Raw genomic sequence first — 16,677 nt, forward strand, 5'->3', positions numbered from 1 at the left:
TAAACAAAGAGTATGACTTATGACTAACGGACGGCTGACGATTGAATAACAATGACGCGGACTGCACTGATTCGGTACCTAGTGGTAAGTATCCCCGCCTATCACTCGGCAATCTGTGCTCCAATTAATTTTCCTTATGACTATTTTTATTTATTTTAGTAAATAACTACTTCTTATAAGCGTTAAAATAATTATATTTGATAAATAGTGAATAAATATAGTGATTAAAATAATTTTAATTAATTAATTGTAACAATATTAGTTTATGTTTTTTTTTTTTTATCAAATTTCATATTTGTTATTCAGTATCATATAATAAAAAAAAGTTTTTTAATTCGTTAAATTGAATTTGAAATATTTGAATATCCTATTCGAACCATTCAATAGAAATGTGCAATATGAAAATTATAAAAAAAAATGTTCGATAAAAATATATATTTTATTTATAACAATGGACCACTTCCCTAATAAAAATAATTAGTAGAAAATAGCGCTTGAAAAATATTTTTAAAAAAATAGCTTAAAAGTTCTGTTCGAAATTTGTCCTAATTTTAACGCGTATAATGAACCATTCGTTTATAGATTAGAATAGATTATTTTTTGATTTTTTTAATAATTTATTGAAATTTATTTAACAGCATAAAAAAATCCAATAATCAACTAGTGCCTAAACTTTATCCTGTGATCTCACGATGAAAATCCGTATTGTTTGCATCATTGTGTGTATACATATATGACCTCGATAATCGGTATTGAATGTTAAAAAAAAGGTTTAGAATTCCACTGGATTAATATTATTATAAAATTGACTTACAGTGTTTACGCCTATATAGAAATAACATTAGAACGTCGGTAATTATATATGTCCAAGATGACCGTGACCGGTACCCGACTAACGATATTTCTTACTAGAAATGCTGTAGACAACCATAATACAAATATACGACAACTCGTATTGCATGCGACTTATTATTTTATATATACCTAACTACTTACTCAGCTACTTAAAAAAAATACAGAGAGTTAATTTAAGGTCATAATATGATATACCTACGTTACTGGTAGGTGATAATGCGTGGACACTATAACCAGATTCCACGGGAATTCTCAGTAGGCTGTGGCATATATATATTATATACCGCAGTGGTGCTCAAACTTTTTTGATTCACTTTCAAATTTATTTATTTATATAAATTAATAATTTTATACGATAAAAACAAATATGTATAGTACAGTGGCTTTTTTTATTCTCATAATTAATTATTGGCTATCCCTGCAAAATGTTTGCCAAATTCTTGGGTTTTGTGACTCACAGGTTTTACACCACTAATATGTATAATAATATGCTATGTTACTCGATATTTTATAGTCTATTTGTTAATTAAAATAAATCTAAATACCTTTTTTCGGCGAGTATTGGCACGTTGTTCACCCATGGACTAAACGATTCTTTGATCCGTCCACAGACAGTATACTTACCTATATACTGCAGGTAGTTAAAAGATGCGTATTATGCCGATTTTCTATCGATTCCGACGGCTACATAAGTTGATAATTACCAATTGACTCCAGCGGCTATTGATTTTGACTTTCACCATATTTTCTATACTAAAATTATAAAATAAAATATATTCGATTAAAATAAATTAATTCAAAATATTAATGTAGTTTAAAACTAATGTCTGTTTTTCTACCAATTGTATAAGCTTTAAGATCAACAAATTGGATATATAAATGTTATGAACAGTAGCTGGCGAAATCGATGTATACGTTGAGTGTACTTAACTACTTAACTTTTTATCACTGATTTTAAAAATAAATTCACTAAACTTTTTGAACACCCTTATCATCCTAAAAAAATTGTTTATAAAATATATTTTTTATAACTGATTACAATTTTGGCACGTTACCGAAAAAGATTTACCAACTCGCCCCATAAGGCATTCGAATAATTTTTTAAGGAGAGAGGCAACCAATTTTAAAATTTTAAAATTTTGTTCTTTTTAATGTTATGGTTTTTTTTTAGATAAATATATTGAATAGATCAATAAAAATAATAATATACCTATGTTTATTATAAATTTGATATTTATTTATAATAATAAACTAATAGAAAACAACAAATAATTTTGAAGTTCTGTTGGCTTGTTTATTACTGAACTTCAAGTGTGTACAATTACTGTATTAAAGTAATTAATAACAATCTTGTTAAAAATTCGAGTACATGACAAATTAAACTTTAAGTATTATAACACAGTATCTATAGTATTTATTACTTAGCAAAAATCTTTTTTTTTTAATGTACATTGTAATTAAAAAAAAAAACCGTTTAAATTCTTAATAATAGTTTATTAATACTTTTACGTTAATTTTACAAGGTAGTCAGTTTATAATTTTTTAAATAAGTTCTCAGATTTATGAAATTTAACATACTGTTTATGATCCAGGCATAATAAATAAATAAAGATAACCTGTTTAAGCAACTATTTCCAATAGTATTTCTCATCTAAGTTTTTAAAGATGCCAAGGCAAGGCAATGCTTCGGGGCCCTCAACTTTCGTAAATGTTTTAAAATTCATGTCATACTGTGATAGAAACTAAAAAAAGTACAAATATCATATTTCATATAAGAGAATAGGCCGGGTTTATTATCGCAAAATGAATCAGTTATATTAAAGTTTATTTTATTAATATGAGTAAATGAATGTACTGTAAAACATACTTCATATATAATGTAAAATTGTATAAATTAAATAAACTTCAACAATAAAATATATTGTTTTTTTTTTAATTGAAAAATCAAAAACATGTGATAGCATATGTGTAAATAGATAAGGGCCTCAACACATACTTGATACTGACTCTGGGACTCCAATTATTTAGTTACTTTTTTAAATCGATACAGTGCTAAAATAGATACTATAAGAAATAAGGATCGGTAAGGGCATTTGCGGTCAGTATATTTCTATTTACTTAAATATTAAATTAAAGGAATATATTTATACATATGTTAATATTTTTATTTTTATATATATATACTAAAGCGCAATTCTAAACACTATACAGTATGGCAGGGGCGGCCAAACTGTTGGTCGCAAACGATTTTAAAGTCGATCGTGCTAGAATTTATTTTTAGGCGACGCACACGAAAATTAACCATGGTGGTAGTTAACAACATTATCGATGAATGGAAGTCGATCCACAAAGGTGAAGTATATTTTTAGTTGATCGCGGCCAAAAAAAGTTTTTCAGTAGGCCGCCCCTGCAGTATGGAATATATTTAAACTTCCATTCACACTTTTCCAAGTTTAGGACTGCCAGTCATTTATACTAATTATTATTATTATTACATTACTTATTCTAACTTTTGAATATTGGCTATGATGTTCAAGCATTTTTTTTTTCATTCAAATATAACCAGGTTATTATATAATATGCATTATTGATTCAATACTTTCTATATTAATAATTGCCGTGTACTAATAAATCATTGCCTTTAGTAGTTTCCAACATTTCGAAAGAATCATTCATTTTAAAACACTGCACCGAACTCTACAAAGGTGTTACTAAGGAAAGTGTTTAGTGAAGGTAAATGTTATCGGTGGATATCAATGATATCTATCTATATAATTGACATGACACAATTTTAATTTAATACTTCCAACACATATAAGTAAATACATAATATATATATATAAATTTAATGATACCCACAGTTCATACACAACCAAATAGCAACAAATTGGTATAGGTATTCAATAATAATTCGCTTTTAATTACTTTCACTTTTCAGTATATAATAACACCCCTTTTTTTTATAATAAATATATTCTATACTGTATAGAATCAATTTAGTATATAATATACTAATACTTAAAATTTGATATACAGGTATAGATAGAAATAAACTGACCGCATACGGCACGAAAAAGGTATGAACCGCAAATTTGCCGACCGCATCAGTGCCGACACCGATAAATACCTAATCACACCAGGTGGTATAGGTACCCGGGGTGTGTAATAAAATGAAAGTAAAATTAAATATATTAGGTACGCCAAACAGATAGGTAGATAAAATGTGGCCCAATTACTGACGGTAATGTATTTTATTATTATGGTAATATAGTATAATATTATTATATATTATACCTATAGTATACTCGATATTCTTTAATTGTAAATTTTCGTTAGTCATCTTAAGAAATATTAAAATATATTATATTTATAATATTTACGTAAGTTATATTATATTAGATATAATTATTTTTTTGTGTAGTACGCTAGTACCGTACATGTTTTTCCGATAGGACTCGCAGGTTCTCTATTATAATTTATAAAATTCTCTATTCTATAATTTGGTTGATTTCATATCGTTACTAGTTTGACAACTGTCATGTTCAAATAGTTTTAATACTTGTAACTGTACATCATTTTACGGTTGCATATTACTTGTGTCCCAAAAAAAATGTATATTTTTCAGATAATAAATTCAACAGGTAAAATTATACCTGTCTTATAATTGTCGTGACCCAGTTGCGTCCATAAATATTATGTCAATGTTATATCACCCTGTTTAATAAATATTAATTTAATCAATGGCTTAATTTTAAAACAAATAAATATTGTGAGTGGCGAAAAATACAAAATATTGGATTGGCAAAATAACATAAAAATAAATCAGAAATAGGTTTATTTTAAAGAATTTGTGTTAGAATGCCATTTTTATCTCTATAAATGCTAAATGACGTATTTCAGTATTTGCCTATGAAATCATTTCAATTATTCTGGCAGAATGTTTAGAATTTATACTGACTACATTTTAGCAAATTATGTTTACTTATTAGTATATATGTAAATGAATAGCATAAATACATCCAAAAAAAGACTATAGAACAAAAAAGAAAATACCAAATTACTATTTAAATAACATAGAAATGAAAAAATTCATAGAAAAAACAAATTCCGCTTTTATATATTTAAAAAAACGTTTCACTAAAATTTCAGCCAACATTATTTTAATAAAATAATTGGTAATTTTCTACACTGAAAAATCGCAAATAAGCTATGCTGGGACGCAACTAGGCTGTCTTAAAAGTTGTTCTTTGACACAAATAGGTAATGACTCTTTTTAACCTTTTTTTGGTGGGCCGCAAATCACCTACTTATAATTAATCTCGGACGCAAGTAGTACGCATCACATTATAAAATGGTAATTTTATGTGAGCTGAGAGCTAACAATGCCGTGACGTATTAATAGAACAAGTATTTTATGTCCCACTTCTCACGAAAATTCTATATACGCCTTTGTAAAAGTTTAAATAATTGAATTATAATGGAAAATGGAACGTATTATTTAAATAATCATCATATTAACTTTTTTAATTAATATTTTTTTTTTGCTTATTGCTACTGTAGCAATTCTACGAATTTATTTAAACTTTTTATTCTATTTCTATAAATACTTATAGAAATAGAATAAAAAGTTATATTAAGTTAATAGTATATACTATACTATAACATTAGGTAATTATTATTTCGATATAACGGGAATTTATAATACTTATAATACTTATAATAAAATAATAACAAAAAAACAATTATATGATGTTTATGTCCCCATTCCAAAATCAAACTTTAGAGCCACCACTGTAAACAGTGTGAACCTTATTTATTGAATACGCCACGACTACTTAAGACATAACAATTTATGACAAAAAACTAAATAATATTATATTCACGACGAAATATTAACCATGTTATTATTTTTAATGCTATTTACATTACAGACTAAATATATTGTATTAAATAATTACATTTTATTAAAATATTAATAACTTTTGTACCGGTGCAATACGCTTTTGCGGTCAACGAGGGAGAGGGATATGTAGATCATTGTATAAAATTTTTAGATCTACTTTTTTGAGTAACAAAAGTTGCCATATCTGATGACTATAAAGCAGAGCTTGAAATCAACTTTAAATATCGATAAATATAATCAAAATCTTTTAAAAAATCAAAAATGTTTGTTGTTATATTCAAAATTTATATTGAAATTGAGAATGTTCGCTTGTAATAATATTGAAATGTTTATCAAAATTAAAAATAATTAAATCGATTATTCATAAAAAATTAATCGTATATAGCGGATCAATTTAAAATTTAAAAATATATTTGATTTAAACAATAACCAACGTTTAACAGTAAACAGGTATATAAAATATAAATATAGTAATAATAATCATTGGTAAAAAATTAATAGGTTATAACTGTTATAAGTAATAACGAAAGTAATTGGTACTTCATAGTTCGTAATTGGTTTTCTTATAATAACTATACTGATTTCAGGTGCGATAAACAATCCGCGCGCGTTCGATTAGCAATCGTTTTGAGCACAGACATTTTATTTTCACATACTATAAAAATGCTTGGAAAAATATTTTTTCCGTTATAGTTCACGACATTGTATTCCATAGAGAAAAATTTTGTATCATACTACAAAGCAAGTAACAGTTATACAGAGTGTATCACCAAGTATATTTTTACATTGAAAATTGGAATTTTATAACATAATAATATTATAAGATAATAAATGTGATACACCTGGCATTCTGTATGATATGTATAAAAATGCCCTGCAATTTATATATCACAAAAGAAAAAAAATACTTCTCCATAAATGGCTATAATAATATGTTATGTGTAAAACGTTAAATTAAAATTAAAATGATTTAAATGTTTTCAGCAATATATTATTAATTTTAGGTATATCACTATAGATCAAACCGAATTTTGAAATATTGAAAATAATATAGCAATATTAGAATCATAAAAATGTGAAGGTAATATTTTAAAAATTAAAATTAAAACTAAAATCGAATAAATGAAAGATAATTTTTATTATCTAAATAAAAATCAGAAATCAATATAAACGATATTTTGCAACAAAATTAATATCATCAGACAAAAACACACAATATGAATAGAGTATTTCTTATCGAATAATTTTATGTTTTTCATCACAACATATAAATAATAATTTATATAATAACATATATATATATATATAATAATTGGGAAAACACACTGTAGATGGATTATTTGATAATTTATACTTAATTATTTAAAACTATTTATTTCCAATTTCTAGAAAATTCTTATTAAATATTTTATACTATGTATAAAATATTATTCTGTATGACACATTTTGTTTTAAATTTTTTTTTAATAAAATATGTTATATGTACCTACTTAAAATACAAATATTACAAAATATGTACTCCTAAGGAAAAAAGTGCTGAGCATGCAAAATAAAAATGATTTCTTTAAACTTCTAGTACTATGAAACAAATTTATTTATTGTTTAACGTTTAGTTATGTTTTGAATGATTATTGAAAAATGGGCAAATTCCTATAAATCAATTAAATCTTAAATAAAATATATAATATAAAATATGGACATTTAAGTACCTATAATATAATATGTCATTATAATTGATAATGTTTTTAATATTATTATGAGTAATTGTATTTCATTAAAAATATGCTATGTATTAAATAAACAATAAAAGTTGTATTATTTAGTGCAGCGGTCCTCAGCCTGTGAAACGCAAAGAAATTTTTAAATTTATCAATTTTGCGGTGGCTAATAATTCGGCATATAGACTCTGTCAAACCTTAATATATTAATATATTAATTCAGCGGGCTCATATTTTATTATATTATTAAATACTAATATTTGATTGATATTACGGATCTGTTATAATATTATTGTGAATTTGAGACTATTTTTTTTAAATCTAAGTAAGTATTCTAGGAGAGAAGGAGGTGCAAAAAAGGCTTCTTGGGCCGCGAGTTGAACACTTATTGTATGTTATAATTATTAAATTATTGAAACATTTAAATTTAATCCAAAAATATGGACTCGTCTTCAATATCACCACTCACCAGAACAAATATCTAATAGTTGCGAATCGTTCCATTCTAAACTTAACACACAATTACACAATTCATTAAAGCACATCCGAGTATATTTCTGTTTCACGTGATTGAATTTAAAAATTCAAACTATTTCGTACATTATACTAAGAGGACTGAACACGAATAAAGTTAGTAAAAATAAAAAAATCTATGCATTAGAAAAATAAATATATAACAACAATAATTTATTTTTGACGACTTAACTAATAAAAATAATAAATAAATTCACTTATAATAAACTGGCATCAGATCGTAAAAAAGACGATTTTGTAAAATATGTACTTTATTGTTTTTTTTTTACTATACCATAATATTATATTTATATATTTTTGTTTTCTCATTGTGAACAATAATGTGAATAATGTTTGATCAATGACGATAATTGAAATAAGATAGGTAATAAGCTGAGTTGGGCATAATTCGAATAAAATTTGATTTAGATGATTATTTAGATAATATTTTATTTGAATAAAAAATTATTCGAATGATTATTTCACAATTATTCGAATAAAACAATATTCGATTAATTTTCAAACATAGTTATTCGAATAATTTTCAGTAATTTTATCTTAGTATTATCATATGGTTGGTATATTGGTAATTAAAACATTTATACGTATTAAAAAACAATATTTAGCATTGTTTTATTAGTTCATGATTGTAAATCTTCTTTTATTTAAAATAAATACGAAACAAATATAGAACCACTTATTTAAAGAAGACATTAGAGACTAAATATTTCGAATATACTAATAATTGTATTTTTCGGCAGAGTACGCGCAATTGCGGTGATTGCGCGAGTTTTATTTTTTTATGTATACGATTGCGCGCAGTGCCAGAATAACAAAGAACACGATTTTAACTATTCAAAGGCGTACGATTGCATGTGAAATTGGAGACGACGTTGTTTTTATTAAACAAAAATTAAGTTATATCATAATTATTTTTAATATTTAAATACATTTATTCAGAAACTAAGAATGATATAATATTAAAAAAATGTTATTATACCGTCATAAAAGAAAAAAATTATCGTTAAATTTATGTAAATAACACAAGATAAAAAAAAGTTAATAATTCAAAAAAGTGTACAAATTACATTTAATATAATATTTAAATTAAATTTTAAAGCCCCGATACCTATTTCCAACTATGGCCAAATAAATACTTAAGTAAATTTTCTGGTGTTTTATTATTTATAGGTACGTATAATGTTTGTGTTCAATTTTCTGTAATTCTTCCTTCGATTTTGGTTTAATTATTCCTTTGGAAATGGTAAACAGATTTACCATGAACATATATTATATTTGGCAACGTTGCTTAAAAGTAAAAATAATATAGCGCGCGTAATCGTACGCCTAAAAAGATACCGCCGATAAGGACCGCGCGCAATCGTATCGTGCCCGTAATTTTTATTAGCATTAGCTATGTTTAAAAATTATTCAATTACATTTTTATTCGAATAATTATAAAAAAAAATCACTCGAATTTGGCCCAACTCTGGTAATAGGTATTTGAGTTATATTATTTTGTTTATGCATTATATCAGTGGTGGCCAACTACGGCCCGCGGGCCAAATCCGGCCCGCCATCATTTAATATCTGGCCCGCGAAAGAAATATAATATTTTACATTTACGTAAAAAAAAAATTTAAGTATACATTCTTCATATTTAATCCCGTATCGCCATATCGTAGCGTTTTTGTTGTTACAATGTCATTTAATAATATAAATAGCATTACCGTATCTTATCTTATTTTCATACGATAGTAGTATTATAGTTATATTACTGTGCTCGTTCTCCGAGTAAATTCTACCAAATTAGAACCTAATATTAATTTCCTCTGTCAACAGAAACAAGCTCACAGTTCACATTAACAAATTAATACATTTTAAAATATGTTTTGTAAATATAAAACGATATTTTGTATAGTTTATATTTATTTTTATATGTGTTTTAATAATTTATTTAAAAATAATTTTTGAAATTGAAACTGATTTAATTTTGGCCCGCGGTAAAATTTTTTTTTTTTTTATGGCCCGAGTTAAAAAAAGTTTGGCCACCACTGCATTATATTATTGTATTATAAGTCAGCGGAATCTACCTACATAGTACATAAATAAAACATGTCCGACGGATCGATAAAATCGGGCTCGTGACCAACAGGCTAGAACCGTTGCTACGCCTGCTCCACGACCTCTTCGCGTTTCACTGATGCGGTATGCGCATGGCAGTACTTAAAGTCGGTGTATAGGTTACTGCATGAAAATGTAGTATTGATCGGTGTACTTGTAAAAATTTAAAAATACGATATGAAACCTTCAACTATATACTAATCTCAACCCCTTTACCGTGATCAAGCCACAGGTTTGTGCACTAATGTACTATGTATAATTTACACATCAGTCGTGTACGATACTTAATAATAATAATAATAATAACTAGGTCATAGGATTTATATGCAATAAATGAATTGTAAAACATTTATTGTATTTACTAACACTGCTTTACATAAATCTAGAGAAAACGTTTTTAGTTTATTTTGGTTTTTTAATGTATTTTTAATAAAGGACTGTTTAAATTTAGTTCTTAAGTTATTATTTTTTGTATGCTTGCTTAGTTGCTTGTATTTAAATGTCATATTACCTGAAAATGTTTTATTACTGACACAGCTTGATCACAATTATAATCTGTTTCAAAAACTTCGCTGGAAAATTCTTCAATAAATTGACGTAACGGCACTCGGTCGGCACTTTCACTTTAAACTTGTACTGTTTAGTTATTAAAACCACTCAAACTATATTAAGTATAAATGTCGTCCGTACCTTTTCGCATCACACGTCGTAATAACGAAAAAAAACTTTTGAACCGCCTCTTAATATTTAAGTAATCCTATCGGTCATCCAATCTAGATAAGATTAGATGGGTAGAACCCATGATTTAAGATAGTATACTACTTATTTTAAATCATGATATGGTAATACCTATCATATTTACGACAATTCGACAAATAACCCAATTATTATAGATATATGTTCCTTAAATAAATAATTTATAAAATTCACAATATATAATATATTTATAGAAAAAAAAATGGTTCTATTTTATTCAAAAATAAGTCAAATTATGAACATATCTGATAATAAATCAATTTGAACTAAAAGAAAAAACATGCAAATGTATAAAAATCCTAGCCCAAATAATAATAATGTTCTAGGATAAGTACGATAGGACCTTATTACTACTTCAGTTGACATCTACGAATTATGATAATTACCAGTAGGGGTAATAGTGTTATTGACTTGAATACTTGATAATCGAATTACGTACCCGAATATATGAATATTTAATATATCATATTTGTTATGAATTTGTTTTTCGAATCACTGTTATAATTTTGAATTATATGATGAATGCTCGATTAAATCTGTATACCATCTGTAGTACCAGCTAGTCTATTGTATTTTATATTCCTAAAAAACAATAAGTTTATGAAAAAATATACAGGTCGTTTACACACAAACGTATGAACATTAAAAACTTTTTTTAATTATAGTTTACGCACATTGTAGTAAGGTACATAATACAATTTAAAAGGAACATTGAGTGTACTTAAGGTTTATATACACTATTAGTAAATATACTTGGAATTTTTTACTAAAAAATTTAAACTATTTTTATTCGTATGATATTTACCCTTATCTTTTTATAAGGCTTAGAATAACACTTTGTCTAATCATGGTACCTAAAAACTGGTAAGTTATTTGCGTACAATGAAAAACGTGAAAAGCTATGTTAATACTAAATATTTTATCTTCTGCAAACTGATGACTTGTTTCCGTACTAAACTATAAAGTCTACAATCTTGGTTCATTCAGGTAAGACAAATAATATAGATACAAGTTGCAACTAAAATTAATAATTTTAGGTTTTTAGATCTATCAATTTATAGAATAAAGTTTATCACATAATCTTGCATTTTTTGTTAGTTTATTTGTTATGAATTTGTTTTTCGAATCACTGTTATAATTTTGAATTATTTGGTGATTATCAAATATTGATTATTGAAATTGTTGTGTATGACATTATAAAAAGAAATCGACAAACAACAATTTTCTGTAATTTTTACTTAACTTAAAGTTTATACAAGATAACATTTTCAAAATATTTTAGGTTATTTTTGGATTATTTATAAACAATTAAAATTATAAAAGTTTTAATATTTTTTTTTCCAATAACTGTTGATAATATTTTTGTTATTGAGTAAAAATATTAACAATTTAATTCAAGAATTCTCATGAACATGAGTTAATCTTACATAAATAAAAAAATTGAATAACAAAAAAACATAGTTACGACTTTTTTATAAACAATTTACTTTTTTTTTAAAAGTTAAAAATATTTTTCTTAGTTAGTTATTGTTTTAAAACAATAAATAATAATGATTTTAATTATTTTATTGTAATCAGAAATGTATTCAGAAATTTGGCGTCCGGATGCTAATGTTTTTCCACTCCCACCTCCCTCTGTAATTCCTGGTGGAAATTTGATTATTTAATTAAACAATTTTTAGTCTTTGGATAAAATTACTCTTCTATATTGGAATCTATAATATACGAGTGACTAAAGAATTAAATGGCTTATTATTGATAGTTATAATATCAACGTAAAAAACAAATATCTGTTTGTTTATCTACATTCACTGATTTCATATTTAACATATTGCAATTTATTTAAATTTCAATTACACTTACAATTTATACATAAAAATTAAAAGGACTTGTTTTGATGCTTTTTTGAGTTGAACAAAAGTTAGTAAAAAAGAAAGCAGATTTTAAACTTTATACATTAAATCATCTTTATAAAATAGTCATAATTAATATAAATTAAGTTTAATTATTATATCTACTAATTACAAAACAATAAATATTTACAATTTACATTTTTTTTGCGAGCTTTAGAGGAGCTATACGCCTATATACTCATTTATTATGTCATCATACTCTAAACTTTTTGTAATGTCTGATTCAATATTTAATGTATCTAATATCTAAACTATTTAATCGTTCGTTGGTCATCCTCGACTGTAAATAATTTTTAATTCGTTTTAGTTAAAATGAAGAGCAGTTTGATACGAAAATTACGAGACAACATAGATACATTCTTAGAGTAGGTAGCATTCACACATATCTTCAATACTTCAATCTTTCATCTTTAAGTGTTAGACACATAATATCTATAATTTATATTGGTAATTGGTAAAGTAAGTATATAATTATGAAAGTGTATTATAGGTACATTCGTTTGAAATGATAAATCTAGATCCGTTGAATAGTGTTTTCAAGAGGACGTTATTCTCGTGTGTATTGTATGTGTCTTACTAACGTTCATTATAGCAAATTTGCATTCAGCAGAACAAATTAAATATTGTTAGCTTTAATATTGGAGTGAATTTACCTATAATTAAAATTAAAGGTAATTATCCAAGACATGTCATTTACTATTGATATTATCATTTTAAAGTGAGTTATAGCTATTTATATAGACAAATTATAACTTTAAAATGTTCATAAATTTCTTTAAAATTATAATATCAATAAAAGCATATGAAATTTCCTACATAATATTCTTACTTTTAAATTTAAAAATAAGTAAATTTAAGTATATAGATAATTAAATAGGTAAATTTACTCTAGTATTAAAGTTAAAAACACAGTGAATATTCTGTTGAACGAAAATTGTCCATATTATACGACTGCAGGGACAACACATGCGGGTGATATAACGTCCGTTCAGCTTTTTCATTAACTTTACAAATTACAGTCGTGAAGTAAGCTATAAGTATAAAAAATATAAAAGTGGCACGACAGTGTATATTATCTCGACGCAGGATTAGTGTAAAATTTTGTGTTTTTTTACCTAACTAATTATCTACTGAATCAATTAATACCTAATAAATTTTAAAAAATCAAAAAAATTGTACAAATGGTCCTTTTGCAAAAATCATTGAAATCATACAGTTAGAAATTAAGTTATTAAATTAAACGTGCAAACTTTTTAACGACAAATTATAATGAAAACTGGACTCACCGCGGTCGCGTCTCGCGTTGCGGTGCGGACCGCCACACCCATTATGACGCATTTTTATTATGTATTTTTTTATTTACGTATTTATTATTTGTTTGATTGTTTAATTTCGTTATCGACTATCGCCGTTGCGTTGCGCGTTGTTGATGTAAATAAAAATATATATATAATAATAATAATATTATTATTATATTTATATAATAATCCTAGAAAGGAAAACAAAAACTATTGATGTAAAAAATTGGTAATATCACAAAAAAAACACTTTAGTCAAACTACGTGTAAAAACGGCTAAGTAAAAAAAAAGGACGTAGCCCATTCGGCTCCCGTTTTAAAAAAAGGTAAATTCCTACACGGTTCCCGTCAAAAAATGTTTTACGAACAGGTAATTACCCAAACGGCTCCGGTTTTTTACAACACATGCAAATTCTTTTCCACTTCATACAGACTTAGGACTGTCTCAAAAGAGGTGTGGTTAAAAATGTATCGGTGAACATTAAGTAAATTATAAAAATAGCACGTATTATTGTGAGTTACATTTTAAAGTTAAAATATAAAAACAAATTATAAAAATTATATAAAAAAAGCATATTATATTGTTGTGCTATTGTGAATTAAATTAAGAATAAGTTTAAAAAAATGTAAAACGTGTGTATATATAAAAATATTAAAAAAGATTAAAAATTAAAATTATTGGTAAATTTTTTTATAAACTATAATTACGTGTTATTTTGTTTAATGAAAACTCGTCGATTATTTGAACAATGAGCTGTTTTTTTTCATACAATTCGTTTATACTAGTACCAGTCACCAGAGACTTAGAAAAGCTCAAATTAGTATACCGGTATTACAATTAGTAGTTTGGGAATTTACCTGTTTGTACATTTTTTTTCGATGGGAGCCGTTTTGGAATAAGCAAACAATGGACGGGAGCCATTTGGGATGCGCCGAAAAAAAAAACAGTTCTTTAAGCACTATATTGTCTATAAAGATGTGATATCATAAATAAATGTTAAGTAAATTGATTTAAAGTACACATATATTGTTTCAATAATTTATTTACTTGGTAAGAATTGAGAAATTGTAGACTTTATATGAAATGGTACACGTAATCACGCAAACACAATAAACAAAGGGCATTAGAAGTTCATAATAATTTAAAATATTAAAATGGACAATACTCAAAATAATTTCTTGCCGAGTAAATAAATTATTAAAACAAAATAAGTGTAAACTTTAAATCAATTTACTTAGCATTTATTTATGATATCACATCTTTATAGACAATATAGTGCTTAAAGAACTGTTTTTTTACTTAGCCGTTTTTTTACACGTAGTTTGACCGAATTGTTTTTGTTGTGGTTCGATTATATTAAAGAAGAATGAATAATTTTCATTTACCAGGTTAGCGTCTAGCCCTCTCTATAAATACGTTACTGATTGTAATTCAAAAATCATATTACTATATTTCTAATTTGTTTAAAAATATTTAATTACAAGTATCATGAAGAATAATTAAATAATGAAATTATATTACAGCACTAAATCTTATTTTGTATGTTCACTTTATTATCCTAAATATAAAATCATTTTTATGTAAACAATTTGAATACAGTGTTATATATTTTGTAAATCTTGGGAAACAAAAATCCTGCAGAACTATAATTCTAAAATTTTATGATGAGGTAATATGTGTAATTTCGATTTCAATAATATCTTAAAATATTTTTTTTCTAAATATTATATTTATTTTATTTTAAATACTTTTTTTTTATTTCTATGCTGTCGTCTGTAATGATACTTGGTTATATTCTTCAGAACACTTGAAAATCCATCTCCAGTTATAATTTATAATATATTATATTGTATTATTCATATAGTTACAACTAACGACAAAAGACCTAAAAAAATATATATATAGGATTCCATGTTAGTAGAAGTCTTATACCAAGATTTAGTACGCAGATGAGGTGGTGATTTTTTTACTATTTTTATTTCGTAGACGGAACATCGTTTGTATAACGTATGCCCATGTTTGTGCTGTATTCAGTGGCAAATGCCTGAACGACAAATACAATTAATGTGTAACAAGTCACATATTAATATAATATAATCGTAATTTCACGTAAAAGTAAAAAAAAAAAAAAACCATTAACTTCATTGAAACAAAAACCATTCAAATCAAAATGTGTAACATGGTATTCACTGCACCGCACAAAGCATTTGACTGCAGCCTTTTTTCGACCATGCACCGATTGTCAATGAAATATGACGGTATTTATTCGTTGTTGTACATTATTTTTCACTGTAGCCTTCATCGTCAGCGCCAATTATTGGTGTCTCCGTCTGTTGATCTGTGTAAAATGTTACTATTATTTATTTAATCAAGCGCCACTCGGTTCAAATCACAGATGCATTATATTATATTATTATTATTATATTGTCATGTCGTCACCGCGGGGCGCGGCGAGCTCGGGTCTGGTTTGGCAGTAGGTTCGCCGCCAGAAAATTACGGCGGCGCGCTGCGCTCGTCTCCTCCGACTAGGCCCCTGGTACCTAATCCGAGCTAAAATTCGTCTGACCCCAGAAAAGTCGACTTCAAGGTTGGCGTG

General features: G+C 25.9%; 1 long non-coding RNA gene across 1 annotated transcript; it reads right to left on the bottom strand.

Moving 5' to 3' along the window:
• Window positions 1-1,309: 1,309 nt before the first annotated feature.
• Window positions 1,310-10,813, bottom strand: LOC132926362 (uncharacterized). The gene is made up of 2 exons (XR_009661419.1): window positions 10,625-10,813; window positions 1,310-1,608 (listed from the first exon to the last, which is right to left on the bottom strand). It is a non-coding gene; the product is annotated as an uncharacterized LOC132926362 (long non-coding RNA).
• Between the last annotated feature and the right edge of the window lie 5,864 nt (window positions 10,814-16,677).

Source organism: Rhopalosiphum padi, chromosome 3 (genome assembly GCF_020882245.1).
Source record: "Rhopalosiphum padi isolate XX-2018 chromosome 3, ASM2088224v1, whole genome shotgun sequence".
NCBI classification, from domain to species: domain Eukaryota; kingdom Metazoa; phylum Arthropoda; class Insecta; order Hemiptera; family Aphididae; genus Rhopalosiphum; species Rhopalosiphum padi.